The 15,643-nt window shown below is 40.4% G+C and overlaps 1 long non-coding RNA gene across 1 annotated transcript in view; it reads left to right on the top strand.

The window, feature by feature from the left end:
• Positions 1-1,284: 1,284 nt before the first annotated feature.
• The window catches only part of LOC149121298 (uncharacterized), a 134,639-nt gene continuing 120,280 nt past the window's right edge, over positions 1,285-15,643 (top strand). The window contains exon 1 of the long non-coding RNA XR_016223715.1: positions 1,285-1,392. This is a non-coding gene — a long non-coding RNA (uncharacterized LOC149121298). The remainder of the gene's footprint in view (positions 1,393-15,643) is intronic.

The raw sequence follows: 15,643 nt of genomic DNA, 5'->3' as shown, positions 1-15,643 counted from the left end.
ACAATAATCCAACTTAACAGAACCAACAGCACCACTAGCCAGAGACTGAGCCACCTCACTGCATTCTAAAGAGGTGGAGGAACCAAATGAACAGCGTTAGCATCCTAGTCAGTAAGACAATGGTTGCAGTGCGCTTGGCAGGCTTTAGGGAAACACCAGCTGAATCCAATATGTTCGTTACACATTCGAGCTAAGTCTGAGCAGGTGGAAGACGAGCTCAAACAAATGGAGTTGGACACTAGTAATAAAGAATTCAGTAAGGAAAGCAAATGTGGTTAGAAACCAGTCATAAACATCAGTCAGGAAACTTGAGGATTTGTTTGAGCTTACAGGCCAATTGAAAGCGACTAGACTACCTGTAGCAGTGATATTTCAAAATGTGTTCTCTGGAGTAGCAGCATCAGTCTGGCAACTTGTTAGAGATGTGAAATTTCGCCGGTGCCGCGGCTCACTAGGCTAATCCTCCACCTTGCGGCGCCGGCACCCTGGGTTCTAGTCCCGGTCGGGGCGCCGGATTCTGTCCCGGTTGCCCCTCTTCCAGGCCAGCTCTCTGCTGTGGCCCGGGAGTGCAGTGGAGGATGGCCCAAGTGTTTGGGCCCTGCACCCCATGGGAGACCAGGAAAAGCACCTGGCTCCTGGCTTCGGATCGGCGCAGCGGCCATCTGGGGGTGAACCAACGGCAAAGGAAGACCTTTCTCTCTGTCTCTCTCACTAATTCTGCCTGTCAAAGGAAAAGAAAAGAGATGTGAAATTTCAGCTTCACTGCAGTCTTACTGAGCCACAACCTCCAAGGGTGGGGCTTGGAAAGTTTCGCTTTAACAAGTGCATGAGGTGGCTCTGAGAAGCACCGATAGAGGGAAATGGATGTTGACACATGTATTAAGTACAAGGGGAGAGGCATCATGTATATGCCATGTATAGGAACAAAAACTTTTAAATAAATGCAACATGAGAATATTCCCTGGAGCTGTGTTTTTCAAAAGCCAGGTCATGAAATGTTATTGGGTCAGGAAATACATCTAAGTCACTATTAGCATTTAGAAAACTTAAGTAGATTAGAAAATGCTAAAGTTTGAAGATTATTTGGCTGCCTAACCCATGCATATATTTAATCTCCGAATTCAAAATTTAGTGTTACTGGGAGGGTGGATACTTGATCCAATTATGGGCTTTAGCAGGTAAGCCAGGTGAGCAGTCTTTAGCTCATTAGAGACAGGCCCTCTGAAGGCACTTATCATGAGAGCGTTGAATATAAAAGGCCGAGTCAGCCCCGGCTTCTCTCCTTTTGCTTCCTGGCTTGCTAGGTGATCCTTCTAGCACACATACTTTGCTGTTGCCATCCACCATCCTCACTAGACTTGCAGCCAATAGGGCAACCTGATCTCCAAAATGGTGAGCCAACATGAAACTCCCTCCTTAATAAGTAGGTTCTGTCTGGCATTTGTTATCATGAAATGCCAATACAGAAAATATCTATCATGCTTATAGTATTTTCTTCTATAATGCTTTTTTTCAGTCGTGTGTGTGTGAGAGAGATGTAAAAAAATGATTTATTACTTTAGATAGAAATTAAAAATTTGCAAAAACCACTTCCCCAAGGCAATGATTCTTAACCTATGATGTGCTTAAGTGGTATCTGAGTGTATAAAACATAAATTTCCAGGTTCCAAGCAGAGATTTTGGTACACTGAACCTGAGGTCTGAAGATGCATTTTAACAAGCATTCCATGTGATTCGGATTCAGGTGGACTGCAGATCTACGTGTTTCCAGAATAGATTGTAACTAATGCTAATAATGAAAAAGTAATGTCAGATTAAATATTTTTGAGCCCAATTACAGGCTAGGCTAAAAGCTGTGGAGTTTATAAGGTGGAATTGGACATTAATCCCTCTCTCCAAAAATATTAAAAATTTAAAGAAGCGGTCTTTATTTTCGGGCTTGCCTGATTTCAAAATTTGTAAGAGACAAATGGTAAATATCCCATGGCGGGGGGTGGGGTATGTTTGCCACTTATGATCTAGTTAGTAAGACAAAACATCGTTTGGCAGAGTCTCTACTAGTATGTATAGTTCCTTTGTGAGCAGTAGAAAGAGGACACACCCTCAGCAAGTAAATTAGGAAAATACATACCTAATGAGTGGGGTGTCTAGCCTGAGACTCAGGCCATAGCTTTGTGTGGTAGACGGCAATATGGCCACAAATTATTACATTCTATCCACACTCTTTGGTAGTGCCTTCCCACTCCAATTGTAGACTACTCCTCAGACTAGATTTGTCCAAAAGGATCTCGGAAAACATGATGGTGGAGGTTCTAGTCACTATAACCAAGGCAACCCTAAACCAACTGCTCAAGCTCACCCACTAGCTTATTGTAGATAGAAAAATAAGACAATTGACATCAGCTGAGTCTATCTAGCTCAGAAGAATCCAGGTGAGCCTAACTCACATTGCCAACCTGTAAGAATAATGGTAATTGTTTCAAGTTACTGCATTTTAAAGTGTTTGGTTATTTACTGAAGACTAATGAGATACTTGGAGAGTGAGTTCTGGTAGTAGTTCATTTCCTATTCAAGCCTCTTAAGCCCAAAGCAGCCCTGTGACACCGGCAGGCTCAAAGTGCAAAGTGTCCCAAGTTAGATTAAGCTGTTTGTACGGTAACAATAAAGTTGAGAGGTTGAATTTTTAATATCTGACTATATTTGAAAGACCAAAATGACATGAAGAGCCTAGTGAGTTGGGAAATTAGATGGTCCAGTTTGTTGGGAGAAGAGTTGCAGATTTATTTTCTCTGAATAAATTTGGTCTGGCTATAAATTCACAGACTGCCTCCTCTCTATTCTGCACCTCTTTTCCTAACATTTATGGTGCCCTGTGGGGGCAGGCACCAATCTGCAACTCTTTTCCCAATGCAGTTACCATCAGTGTGTAATAACTCAGCCAATGTATAACGGATTCTACTGCATGACAAAAATTCCGAATTGATTATTGTATACACATATGGCCTCTAAGGCATAAGGACTACTTTGGACCATTTTTATTAAAAATATCATGCATATTGAGATAGGATACTCTACATTTCATCACTAATCTGGATCCCTGTGGAAAACTATTTTGAAAAGGTGTTCTTATGTAATGCAGCACCAGGAACAGTTAGACAAGTTCCAATGCCAGTCATCCCCCTTTCTTCTCCTTGTCACATCATCAAATGTGAAGAGGATAAAAAACTGGGGATCTCTTAAACATTTTTTGTTCAGTTTGGGAATATTTACTTTGAATTCTGAAAGTTTCCTTCCATGATATCAGCAAATACCTATGTTGATCACAACAAAAGGAAAATAACAGCCCTGTACAGTCCCCTGTGCTCAGAAATGAAGCCTAAACAGATTGGTTTATCATTCTACAGTGGAAGCCAACAGCTGTTGAATGAAAGATGAGCTGGACTTTGAAAAAATGTTCCAGTAAGAGGGCAAAAAGGATGCTGAAAGAGAAATAACTTATTGTAAACTACTGTCTTGCTACCAATTGAGCAAAAAAGTCCGTCTTTAGGAGGAAAATGTTATAGATTTGTAATATATTTATTCTGTGGTTAGATTTGAGTGTGGTTGTGTTATATTTTCTGGACTGAAGTCATAGTAACAGGTACAATATGTTAACAAAAGCAGGATGTGTGTTAAACTGAAGAAAACATTTTCAGAGTTAATGGAGAGGTCTGAACAAGGATAAAATTGTATTCCTTTGTGTTGGTTTGGACATAAAAGAAGCAAACATTAAATTATTGATAGTAAAAAGTGATGAGTTGGGTGTATAGGAGATGGCAAGACTAAAGATGCATCCAATACAAGGATGGCCCCATTACACAATTATTGGAGCAGGGAAGAAACATGAAGTAACCAGAGAGCAATTAGCAATGTTGGTGTTCTCTAATGGGCCCCACAGTTCAGCCATAGCTGGGACACAAAACCACTAGAATTAAATGCAATAATTTTCATATATGAATGTGTGTGCTTTCCTCTGTGGAGAGGGTTCAATAGCTTTCATGAGATTCCTGAGGGGAACATTACCCTCATCACCTTCTCAAAAAACAAACAAACAAACAAAAAAAAAAACAAGAATTACTACAGTAATGAAATCTTAGTTTGTGACAATCTCAGTTCATTAGAGGATGGTTTGATTTCTTTGCTAAACCATATCCTGACTGTCCCTTGCACATAAGTCTTAGCACTTCATAAGCAATTTGAATCTTTACTTTTGACTTCATAATGAAATTACATGTGTATTCACATGGGATAGAAAATGTTCCAATTATTGCTTTGGGGTCTCTTGGAAAGAAAGGGTTAATCTAGGAAGGCAATTGTCTCCCCAGATCTCCAATTTCCCTGCATTTGACTTGTTTTTAATTGGCATAGGCAATTTTTATGCTTTTATTTCTTTAATTTTAGTTTAACATGCTAAATATAGTTTTAAGAATATAATGATACTCTGCTCTTCCTGCCTTCCTTTCCTCTCACCCATCTCTCCAATTCTCCCTCCCTCTTCCTTTCTTTCTTTCTAAGCCTTTTTACTATGACTTAAATTTACAATATGCTATCTCAAATACATTCTTCCCTTTTCTTTGTTTTATCTCTTGGAACATTTTTTTTTCCCCTAACTCTGACAACCTGATGCTCTCTTTTCCATGATCCAAAGGGATTACTTTGGTTATCAGGATCCTCTGGGATCCTCTGGTTCACTTTATATGCTAGAACTTGGTTCTCTATCTTGTATTCACTGAAGCTGAGATATTTGTTGTAATATTAGCCTTCCTGTCAACATGCCCTAATTCATGTAAAATACAGTTGGCCTGACGGTCCTTCAGTTGGAGGTGTAATGGCTGAGAGTGCATCGGCTCTCTTTTGAAATGGAATCTGTGAGTTCAGAACAATGCCTACTTGTCTCACTTGAACAAACACTGAGCATCCCTTCAGAAGACAGCACCATGCAGGGTCATCAAAGATTTATCCATCTTGACATCCCCAGTGCTCTTGGAAAGGATCTAGAAGCAAAGCATGATGAAAGTCTTTGCAAATGTCCTTCAGCTACAACTCACCAGCCAGAGACATTTAGCTAAACTTGGTTGCAGGGGCAAAACTGGTTTGAGAGCATAGATAACCTATTTTAATAGTGAAGTTGATTTGGTCATCCATTCCAGGGAAGCCTCAGGTTGCGTGAGAGAGGACATATCCACTCTTGAGAGGGGTAGAGCTAAGAGGGATGTATTTGTTGGATTCCACTGTTTCTCATTTTAAAAGTAGCAATACCGGCCGGCGCCACGGCTCACTAGGTTAATCCTCCAACTTGCGGCGCCGGCCCACCGGGTTCTAGTCCCAGTCGGGGCACCGGATTCTGTCCTGGTTGCCCCTCTTCCAGGCCAGCTCTCTGCTGTGGTCAGGGAGTGCAGTGGAGGATGGCCCAGGTACTTGGGCCCTGCACCCCATGGGAGACCAGGAGAAGTACCTGGCTCCTGCCATCGGATCAGCGCGCTGCGCCGGCTGCAGTGCGCCGGCCGCGGCGGCCATTGGAGGGTGAACCAACAGCAAAAGGAAGACCTTTCTCTCTGTCTCTCTCTCTCACTGTCCACTCTGCCTGTCAAAAAAAAAAAATGGAATACATGATAAAGAAGATAGAAATAATCCCTACCTCCACTTCTGATCTACTATTCTCACATGACTAAAATTTAGATGTTGCTGTGTTTGAATCACAGTAAGATCTGCTTTTTGTGTGTATATACAACCCAGTTATTTCGCCCCCTGCTGGTTCTCAGGTGGTCCCATTCTGTGGACTTCAATAGTTAATTATTCTCCCATAGAATCTCTATTATCTGGAAACATGTGAGAAAACATTTCCTAGAAAATCAAATTAGGCTGCAGATAAAATTGACTGGGCTACCTCACTTAGTTGTACAACCTGGACTGTGTCAGTTTTTTTCCTCTATGAAGTGAAGACAGAATAATTACTAGCTACCTGTTATTGGAGAGTTAACGTAAGATGATCTTTTAAAACAGTAGCTCGTACACAATAAGTAGTCAATGAATACTGTTAGCAATATTTATTGCTTTATATTTCCCACATAGTGTTTATATCCCCCAGATAGAGCACGGAACCTCTGAGCCAAAGAGAAGAAAGAGGACTTTAGTAATTGCATTGTGATCTGTAGTTGTCACAGCTAGTTCTGAAATGAGAATACACTTCCTTTCGTATGCTCTCAGCTTGATGTTTGTTCAAGATATCCTATGGGTTGAAGGTGCCTGCGTGAGTCTACTTGGTACTGTTATGGTTTCCTATCACCATCAATCTAGGCAACACATGTTAATTAAGTGCTTTACTGTTTTTGCACATGATTTATTAGATCTCTTTTCATTAATGTGTTTGATCAAAAAGGAAAGTAATTGGAAAACAATGGTGGCAACACATACTTGGTGTCAATTATTAAAAACAAAAGTTCTTAGCATGAGATCTTCATTATTTGCCTTTAAGCTTTCTTGGGGTCTTGGCTGAGGGCAAACCATCTAAACTATTACTACCTCTAATTCTTAGATTCACTGTTGTTTTTCTTTGAAGAGTGCTGAGGGGAAGTATAATTTGATATTTCCAATCAAAATACCAACAGCTGTCTAAAGAAAGCTGGAATTGCACAATTTTCCATTTATCCCTTAATCACAAAGTCAATAAAACTCTAGTCAAAAACCTGTGATTTGTTCCTTAAATATTAGTAATATGACTTTGTAGGATAGGCTTCTCAGAAAATGACTGCAGTCTTAAGGAGGAAAAACAACTTTATTTCTTCCTTGAATAATTTGTGTTCTAATGGAAGGATTCATGACAAGTTGGGAGGTAACTCAAGAGGTCATTTTGTATATCCCTCATTTTTTAGGCAGGGTTATAAACAAAATCTCCAAGAATTTGTTCCAGCCTTTTCACTAAAGCAACTAAGATGAAGACTATTATTGGGGTGTTGTGATTAATCCTGCTATTCTGCTAAATCTATAAGATGAAGGTCATCATCTCCTACCCTCAGAGATGTTAAGATGTTGTTGGTTTTCAATATCTTAAAGATGATGAGTTTTTATTTTTGGAGTCAATTTAAAGACTCTTAGAATGTTTTCATAAATCATGTTTGAAACAATGTAGGGTATAAATACACAAACTGCATGTCACTATCGGGTAATATTCAGGTATAAGCATATAGTCTTAAAGCATTGTGATAAGAATAATGTATCTGACTGCAATGATGAAGCTAATTTTATACTTTGGAATTTATTACTAGCTCATTTTTAGAGTAAATTTTCAATACTTCATCTTAGAAAAATTTTGTAGGTGAAGGTCCTTACCAAAAAAAATGGGCCAAATGTGAAAGTGGCATGGCCATGTACAAACTGGAACAAGAGATCTACTAACTGGGAGATTAAAAAAAAAAAAAACAACTTGATTCCAGGATGAAAACGCTGTTAATTTTAGAAATAATTTGATTTCTGGAAGGATCTCTCTGAAAGTATATTAATGATTGACTCATAATAATTATAAATATATAATTGCTCTCATCTAACCTTCAAATCAAATCCATTAAAAGTACACTGACTTTGTGTTTGTTTTTTTTTTATTATTTTTTTTGACAGGCAGAGTGGACAGTGAGAGAGAGAGACAGAGAGAAAGGTCTTCCTTTGCCGTTGGTTCACCCTCCAATGGCCGCCGCGGCCGGCGCGCTGCGGCCGGCGCACCGCGCTGATCCGATGGCAGGAGCCAGGAGCCAGGTGCTTTTCCTGGTCTCCCATGGGGGTGCAGGGCCCAAGCACCTGGGCCATCCTCCACTGCACTCCCTGGCCACAGCAGAGGGCTGGCCTGGAAGAGGGGCAACTGGGACAGAATCCGGCGCCCCGACCGGGACTAGAACCCGGTGTGCCGGCGCCGCTAGGCGGAGGATTAGCCTAGTGAGCCGCGGCGCCGGCCGGTACACTGACTTTGAAATTACATCAAGAGGTTATTTTTAAATAGATTTTTATCAAATTTAAACAGCAATAAATTAGAATATTGGTCTGTCTGTATTTTTAAAAAGATTAATTTATTTGAAAGGCAGAGTGACAGAAAGGAAGAGGCAGAGAAGGAGATGGAGAGAGATTTTTCATCTGCTATTTCACTCCCCGAATAGCAGCAATGGCCAGGGTTGGGCCAGGCCAAAATCAGGATCCTGGAACTCCATCCTGGTCTCTTACATGGGTGGGAGGGGCCCAAGTACTTGGGCCATCATCCACAGCTTTCCCTGGTGCATTAGCAGGGAGCTGGATTGGAAGTGGAGCAGCCAGGACTCGAACCAGTGCTTTGATATTGGATGCTTGAGTTACAGGCAATGGTTTGACCTGGTACGTCAAATGCTGGCACCTCATTCCTTCTTAAGTTCTTCTGTAGATAGTTTTATATATATATATATTCCCAATTTAACTTTGGCAGTGGATGATACTATGCTAAAACTGGAAGTAGCCCTATACTTCTGAAATAAATAACATGGAACACTACTTTTATGAGATGGTCCTTATGAAAAAGGATTCCTAATCAAATACATTTGGGAAACATTGCTTTCCATATTCTGAGACTTCACCTAAAGAATTCAAGAAACTTGCCACCAATGAAACCTGCTTAGTTCTATTTAACCCCACATGCCTCAATTTGATCATTGATGGTATTTTTTTCATAGAACTCCAGTTAATATCCTGTCACACTTTGAAAAATGCTAATCTAGACCAATCCTCTGAAAAAGGAACCTTATTCCAAGATAGTTGCCCAAGATCAAACCACTAATTAACAGCAGCGCTGGCATTGAAATACAGATGTTCTAACTCCTTGCCTGATGCTCGTTTTCATTACGACCAAATATTCAGTGTCTTTATTCAAGGATGAAGAGGCACTAATTTTTTCTTCCACATCCATCCAAGTGTCCATTCCTCACCTCAAGAGAACAGCAGGGAAGATTCCTTCTGACACCTCCCTCGAAGATTCCAGACAACCTAACACTGATGCACCCTCCTGCCTTAGAACATTCAGGTGATTATGAACAGACATGAATAGTATGTCGACTAAGCCACCTAAGAAAGGCAATTCTGCCTTCCCATTTGCTATTTCCACTCCTGCTCCTTTGAAATGCTCCTTCATCCGCACCTCCAATAACCTTGAAAAGAATTTTTTTTTTTTTTTTGTCTTTAAGACCTCTTGAGCCGGCACCGCGGCTCACTAGGCTAATCCTCCGCCTTGTGGTGCTGGCACACCGGGTTCTAGTCCCGGTCGGGGTGCCGGATTCTGTCCTGGTTGCCCCTCTTCCAGGCCAGCTCTCTGCTGTGGCCAGGGAGTGCAGTGGAGGATGCCCAAGTGCTTGGGCCCTGCACCCCATGGGAGACCAGGAGAAGCACCTGGCTCCTGCCATCGGATCAGCGCAGTGCATCGGCCGCGGCGGCCATTGGAGGGTGAACCAATGGCAAAAGGAAGACCTTTCTCTCTGTCTCTCTCTCACTGTCCACTCTGCCTGTAAAAAAAAAAATACCTTTTGAAGACCATTTATGTCACACTTCAGGAGTTTTTTCTTGTTATCTGAGGAACCATGAGAGAGTGAAAAATCTTTATCCATCTGGGAACTGAAATGGAATATATGTTCAGAACACTTACTGCTTATCTCCACTAGCTCTGTTTTCTTATTGTACACTTTGAATGAGTAGACATGCATGCTGCTCACATCACCCTGCCTCTGAGTTGGAGTGTTTTACCTGGCGATAGTAAATTATTTGTTTGCTATTGAATCAATTATATTTTGCCTGAAAATACAGACCTTATCACATTTCCTTCATCAACTTGTTAATTTGTCTTTTCTTTAAATAATATGGAATATTAAAAATGGTTAGTTGGGTATGACAAGGTAGCCTCCTCCCCATACAGTGGTCTGTGGTCATCATCTTGGTAATTTAGAAATGCAGAACCTTGGGTTCTACTGAGCCAGACTCTGCCATTCAACATGGTGTCCATGGGCTCTGTGTGACCTTAATGTCAGGGAAACATGGGCTAGGGTATTTTACAAAGAGTGCAATTTGTCAGGTGGGCGCTGCAAACAATTATGTTTATTTACCAACCTCTACTGAACTGAAGCATCCTATTTTGTTCTGAAATACACAATAAAGCAAATATATTGTTACATGAACTTTAAAATTTGTGCAATACAAACAGATCTGGAGACTTTGTGACGTGTTTTAAAGGGAACATCAAAATGGAGCCCATGCGACTAATTTAGTCATTTTGACTCTGATGCCAAGTAAGTTAACAGGCAGCCTTCTTTCCCTCAAGGAATTGAGGACTGAGGCTGCGCTGAACAGTTCTGCATCAACCAGAGCTGTGGGGAGTGTGTGTGTAGTAAATGCAGCCCTGTCATTTGCCCATGTGGAACCATCCAGGGCAAGGCATTAGCATGCGCAGCAGATACGTAATCAGTCTCTGGCTTTAGTCTTTCTGGGCGTGATTTCCCTGCAGCTATCTTCTTGGGACTAATGGGGAAAAGGGAATCAAGTCTTCAATGCTTCCTTGATTTAAACAACAACAAAAGGTGTGATATTCCTCAGGCTACTAAGAGGTGGTGTGCTTGACTGTGTACTAATCTTACTTGATAAGACTGCAATTGATTTATTTTTCCATGCATTTACAAGCGCTGTATCTTAGCAGTAGCTTTGTCTAAGGAGCTTTGCCCAAGCAGCTCATTACACTACAAAAAAAAATCCCTGTGAGGTAAAGGGATCAATATTTATTATGCTCCATCTTAGAACTAATAGAGACTGTGCATGGAAAGAGGTGAAACACGGTGAGTTGAATTTCAGACTCCATTTTTAGAGTTAAGGAAAACTAACTTATTTTACTAGTTTATTATTAGGTAGTTCTGACCACCCTCTCAGTTTCTAACAAGGAAGTAGATGAATTTCAAAAAGCCATGAAGATGTATCTTAGTCAATACACGTTTCAAGCATCATAAATGGATACAATTCCCAACTGTTGGTTCCATATGTGCTGCTGGCCCTGTTATTAATTATCTTTTCACCTGCTCATTTGTGGTCAGTGGATGTTCATGCACCTTCAAGTCTGCATTAAATGTAGGAACTCTGCATTTGCCTGTCGATGGATTGTGCCTTAGTTAAGCAGAGATCACAATCCAGGATTAAATCGAAAGGCATGCAAAGTAGATGAAGCAATTAGGTATAGGTTGCTTGGAATGCAGTATAATCTATAACGCAAAGTCTGGAATAAAACAATAAGCATTAATGTATTTCTCAAAGGCAATACTTGGACTATAGATTTACAACCTACTGGAAGCATCCAAGGGTCTGTTCTGGCTGGACAAAGTAGTGCTAAAGTAAAAAGGAGAAGAGAATGGAAACCTCTTCAATAGAACATATTTGTACTTTACCTTGTGCTTCCAAAGACTTAGAGTTGACTGGTGGGATTCCTAGTAATTGTGATCAATGAGTGTTAAAGAATTCTTCTCATTTCCTTGTTATACACCATCCAGACAATTGAGAATTCTTTTTTTTTTTTTATTTTTTATTTTTTTGACAGGCAGAGTGGACAGTGAGAGAGAGAGAGACAGAGAGAAAGGTCTTCCTTTGCCGTTGGTTCACCCTCCAATGGCCGCCGCGGCCGGCGCACCGCGCTGATCCGATGGCAGGAGCCAGGTGCTTCTCCTGGTCTCCCATGGGGTGCAGGGCCCAAGCACCTGGGCCATCCTCCACTGCACTCCCTGGCCACAGCAGAGGGCTGGCCTGGAAGAGGGGCAACCGGGACAGAATCCGGTGCCCCGACCGGGACTAGAACCCGGTGTGCCGGCGCCGCTAGGCGGAGGATTAGCCTAGTGAGCCGCGGCGCCGGCCGACAATTGAGAATTCTTACTGTGGTCAGAGCAGACTTTCCGAAAGCAGAGAACACTTAAGGGATCAAGACTCAATTTTTCCCACACCTAAGATGTTATATCTTTCTCCATAAAAGAAATATTTTTAATATAACTGGTAAGAAGATAAGTATTTTCAAATTATATCTTGCAGAAGACATTCAAAAACATGCAAAATAGTTATAGTCCAGTAGCTTTGAAACATCTACACAATTGGAATATTTTTCTAAGAATATAAAATTTGTTAAATCTGACCTACATAGTTCAAAAAAGCTAAATAGACCACAAAAAGAAAAATTTTCAACTCTCTCAATTCTCCATTCCTCTCCAAAGGCCATTATGATTAGATAGTTCTTTGGATTAGGCCCATGGTATCATTAAGACAAAGACAATATGTATACTATTTAAAGCATTTCGGCCGGCGCCGCGGCTCACTAGGCTAATCCTCCGCCTTGTGGCGCCAGCACACCGGGTTCTAGTCCCGGTCGGGGCACCGGATTCTGTCCCGGTTGCCCCTCTTCCAGGCCAGCTCTCTGCTGTGGCCACAGAGTGCAGTGGAGGATGGCCCAAGTGCTTGGACCCTGCACCCCATGGGAGACCAGGAGAAGCACCTGGCTCCTGCCATCGGATCAGCGCGGTGCGCCAGCCGCAGCGCGCCAACCGCGGCGGCCATTGGAGGGTGAACCAACAGCAAAAGGAAGACCTTTCTCTCTCTCTCTCTCTCTCTCACTGTCCACTCTGCCTGTAAAATAAATAAATAAATAAATAAATAAATAAATAAATAAATAAATAATTAAAGCATTTCAAAGCAAAGGAAAAAATAAAGTCCAAATTTTTAATTTTTAAAATTGATTTGAGTGGTGGAAAGAGAGAGGGAGAGAGCTTCATCTATTGGCTTATTCCCCAAATGCTTGTAACACCCAGGCCTGGGCCACACTAAAGCCCAAATCTGGGAATTCAATTGAGGTTTCCTCATAGGTATCAACTACTCGAACCATAACCTGCTGCCTTCCAGGTTATGGATTGGTAGGAAGCCATAATCAGGAGTGGAGTCAGAATGTGAATACAGGTATCCCAATGGGTTGAGTGTCCCAATTGGTATCTTGACTAGCTAGGTCAAACGCCCACCTCCAAAGTACAAATTTATTCCTAAGAGGCTAGCTTGACTATGAAATGCAGATCACATAAGGACAACCTGACTCCCCAGAATAAAACTACTGACCAACTTTTTATGAACATAACAAATGTTAGCAAATTGAATATTAAAGATTTTAAGAGAATATATATCATGAAAAATACAAGAGGAACTAAACATCAGAAAGCAATTTACATGAATAAAGACAGCCATGTGATCATCTCAATAGATGCATATGCTAAAATCAAGCATAACTTCATGATAAAATTATATTGGTAAGGGATGAATAGAAAAATATGGTCTTACCTTCAGCAGGCATATACGTTGGGGACCAAGAGCAAAAATTTTAAATAGTAAAATGCAAACATTTCTATTACAAACAAGATCCAGATAATGATTCCCCCATTAGATTATTTTTCAACATCTTGGGCAATAAAAAATACTCATTCAGTTCTCAAAATCATTGAAAACAAATATTATTTTTGATGAAGTAGATTTTTTTAGCCTTTAGTAGTATAATTTTATCCTCTAAAATTTTTGCCTGATAATTTCTACAGTTACTATGTTGCTCTCACTAACAAAGTTTTCTTTTAGTTTTTGTAGACAGACAATATCATTGTCCTGTGTGATTGTCCAGGTGTTTCTCTAAAATCAGGCTGACACTTTGGTTTTATCGTATCTTGATATTTGACTATAATTATCATCTATGTGTCAAGTAAATCAAACAGAAGAGTTGAGAGATCTAACTTCATCCTCTCCTATTGCTTCCTGCCTTCCATAGTTGCAGAAATAGCAATAATCTTCATTTCACAAAGAAAATTTCCTATCTTTGGTCCACCATTCTCTGAATTCTCATTAATACTTGATGTATGATAGTGGCTGATTTAGAACTGAAACACCACAACACCATTGCAAAATGGACAGCCAAATCACTGTTCATTCTGAACAGAAGACATAAAGATATATTTTTCAATGTGAAAAATTAACAGAACAAACACATTAAGCTCAACATTTACATGAGCAATGTCTGGAGTTCTAATTAGAAACATTAATTAGGAATGTTGAACAAATAAATCTTGAAAGAACTAATTTGAAAACTTCAGTTTTCCTTAAATGTCACTCATATTTACAGTCTCTGAGCTGAATTTTTATATCATTCTTCTTTGGTTCTGTGAATGATAGTATGTTGGAGACAAATTATAGTCGAATGAAGGATGCACTTATTTTAAGCACTGTATTTGGATGGATGGCAACAGATGATGCTTTCTTAGACTACTGAAGCATGTGCAGCAAAGAGCTGACAGTAAACACAAACGGCACGTGGCTGGGGATCACTATAGCGTTTATGTTTAATGACATTGGGAAATTGTCAGGAAAGCTGGACATAGTTTTTTTCTTTTACTTTGAAGTGCTATATTTGCTTGAGGAAAGAAGATAAAAGTCACAATGAATGTGAATATGAAACAGAAAAAGCATAATCTACTTAGTGTGTACAAACCAAACCATTAATGTTCCCCAAATAGGTGGAGCTGAATTAGTCATTTTAAATGTTTTATTTTAAGATAATTGTAGTTCCCCATGCAGTTGTAAGAAATAAATCCTGTATATCTTTTACTCAATTTTACTCAATAACATCTTGAGAATTGTAGTACAATGTCACAAGCAAGACTATTTACATTAATACAGTCTACCAAACTTGTACTGATTACCCTAGTTTAATTGTATGTGCCCGTGTGTGTTTATTTCTGTGTACAAATCCATCCCAACAGTCAAGATCCTGAACAGTTCCACCACTATAATGCCCTTTTCAAACCACACCCATCTCCCTCCCACTCCTTTCCCTCCTCTCCATCTCCCAACTCCAGTATTTAGCCCTGGAAACCACTATTCTGTGCTCCTTTACTATGATTTTTTTTTTTAATGTGAAGAGTGCTAATATAGGGCCAGCATTGTACTGGCCACCTGTGATGCTGGTATCCTATATGGGTGCAGGTTCGTGTCCCGGCAGCTCCACTTCCAATCCAAGTCCCTGATTATGGCTTGGGAAAGCATTCAAGATGACCTAAGTACTTGGTCCTCTGCACCCATGTGGGAGATGAAGCTCTTGGCTTTGGCCTGTCCCAACCCTAGTCTTTCAGCCATTTGGGGAGTGAACCAGCAGATGGAAGATCTCTCTGTCCCTCTCGAACTCTGCCTTTCATATAAATAAAATTTTTAAAAAAGCATTATATAAATGGAGTTGTGTAATAAGTAACCTTTTTGGAATTGGCTGTTTTCAGTAAGCATAATTCTTAGGAGATGCATCCAAGTTTTGGAGTTTATGAATAGTCTTTATATTGCAATGTTCATAGTACATGGTATGGATTTACCATAGTTTAACCATCTGAACTGTTTCCATTTGGGGATATTATTAATAAAGTAGCTCTGAGTGATTCAGTTCAGTTTTCCCACTTCTTGCTAGCATTTGAGGGATTTCCAGTCCTTCCCTCCCTTCCTCCCTCCCTCCCTTTTTTTACTGGCTAGATAGGTGTTGAATGCATTCTAGGATTTCTCAGTTTTGGCACTA

The sequence above is a fragment of the Oryctolagus cuniculus genome, chromosome 17 (genome assembly GCF_051225735.1).
Source record: "Oryctolagus cuniculus isolate XC-2025 breed Fujian yellow rabbit chromosome 17, ASM5122573v1, whole genome shotgun sequence".
Classification (NCBI taxonomy): Eukaryota; Metazoa; Chordata; class Mammalia; order Lagomorpha; family Leporidae; genus Oryctolagus; species Oryctolagus cuniculus.
Note: the sequence above shows the minus strand (reverse complement) of the source record. Positions and strands in the feature narration are given on the sequence as shown.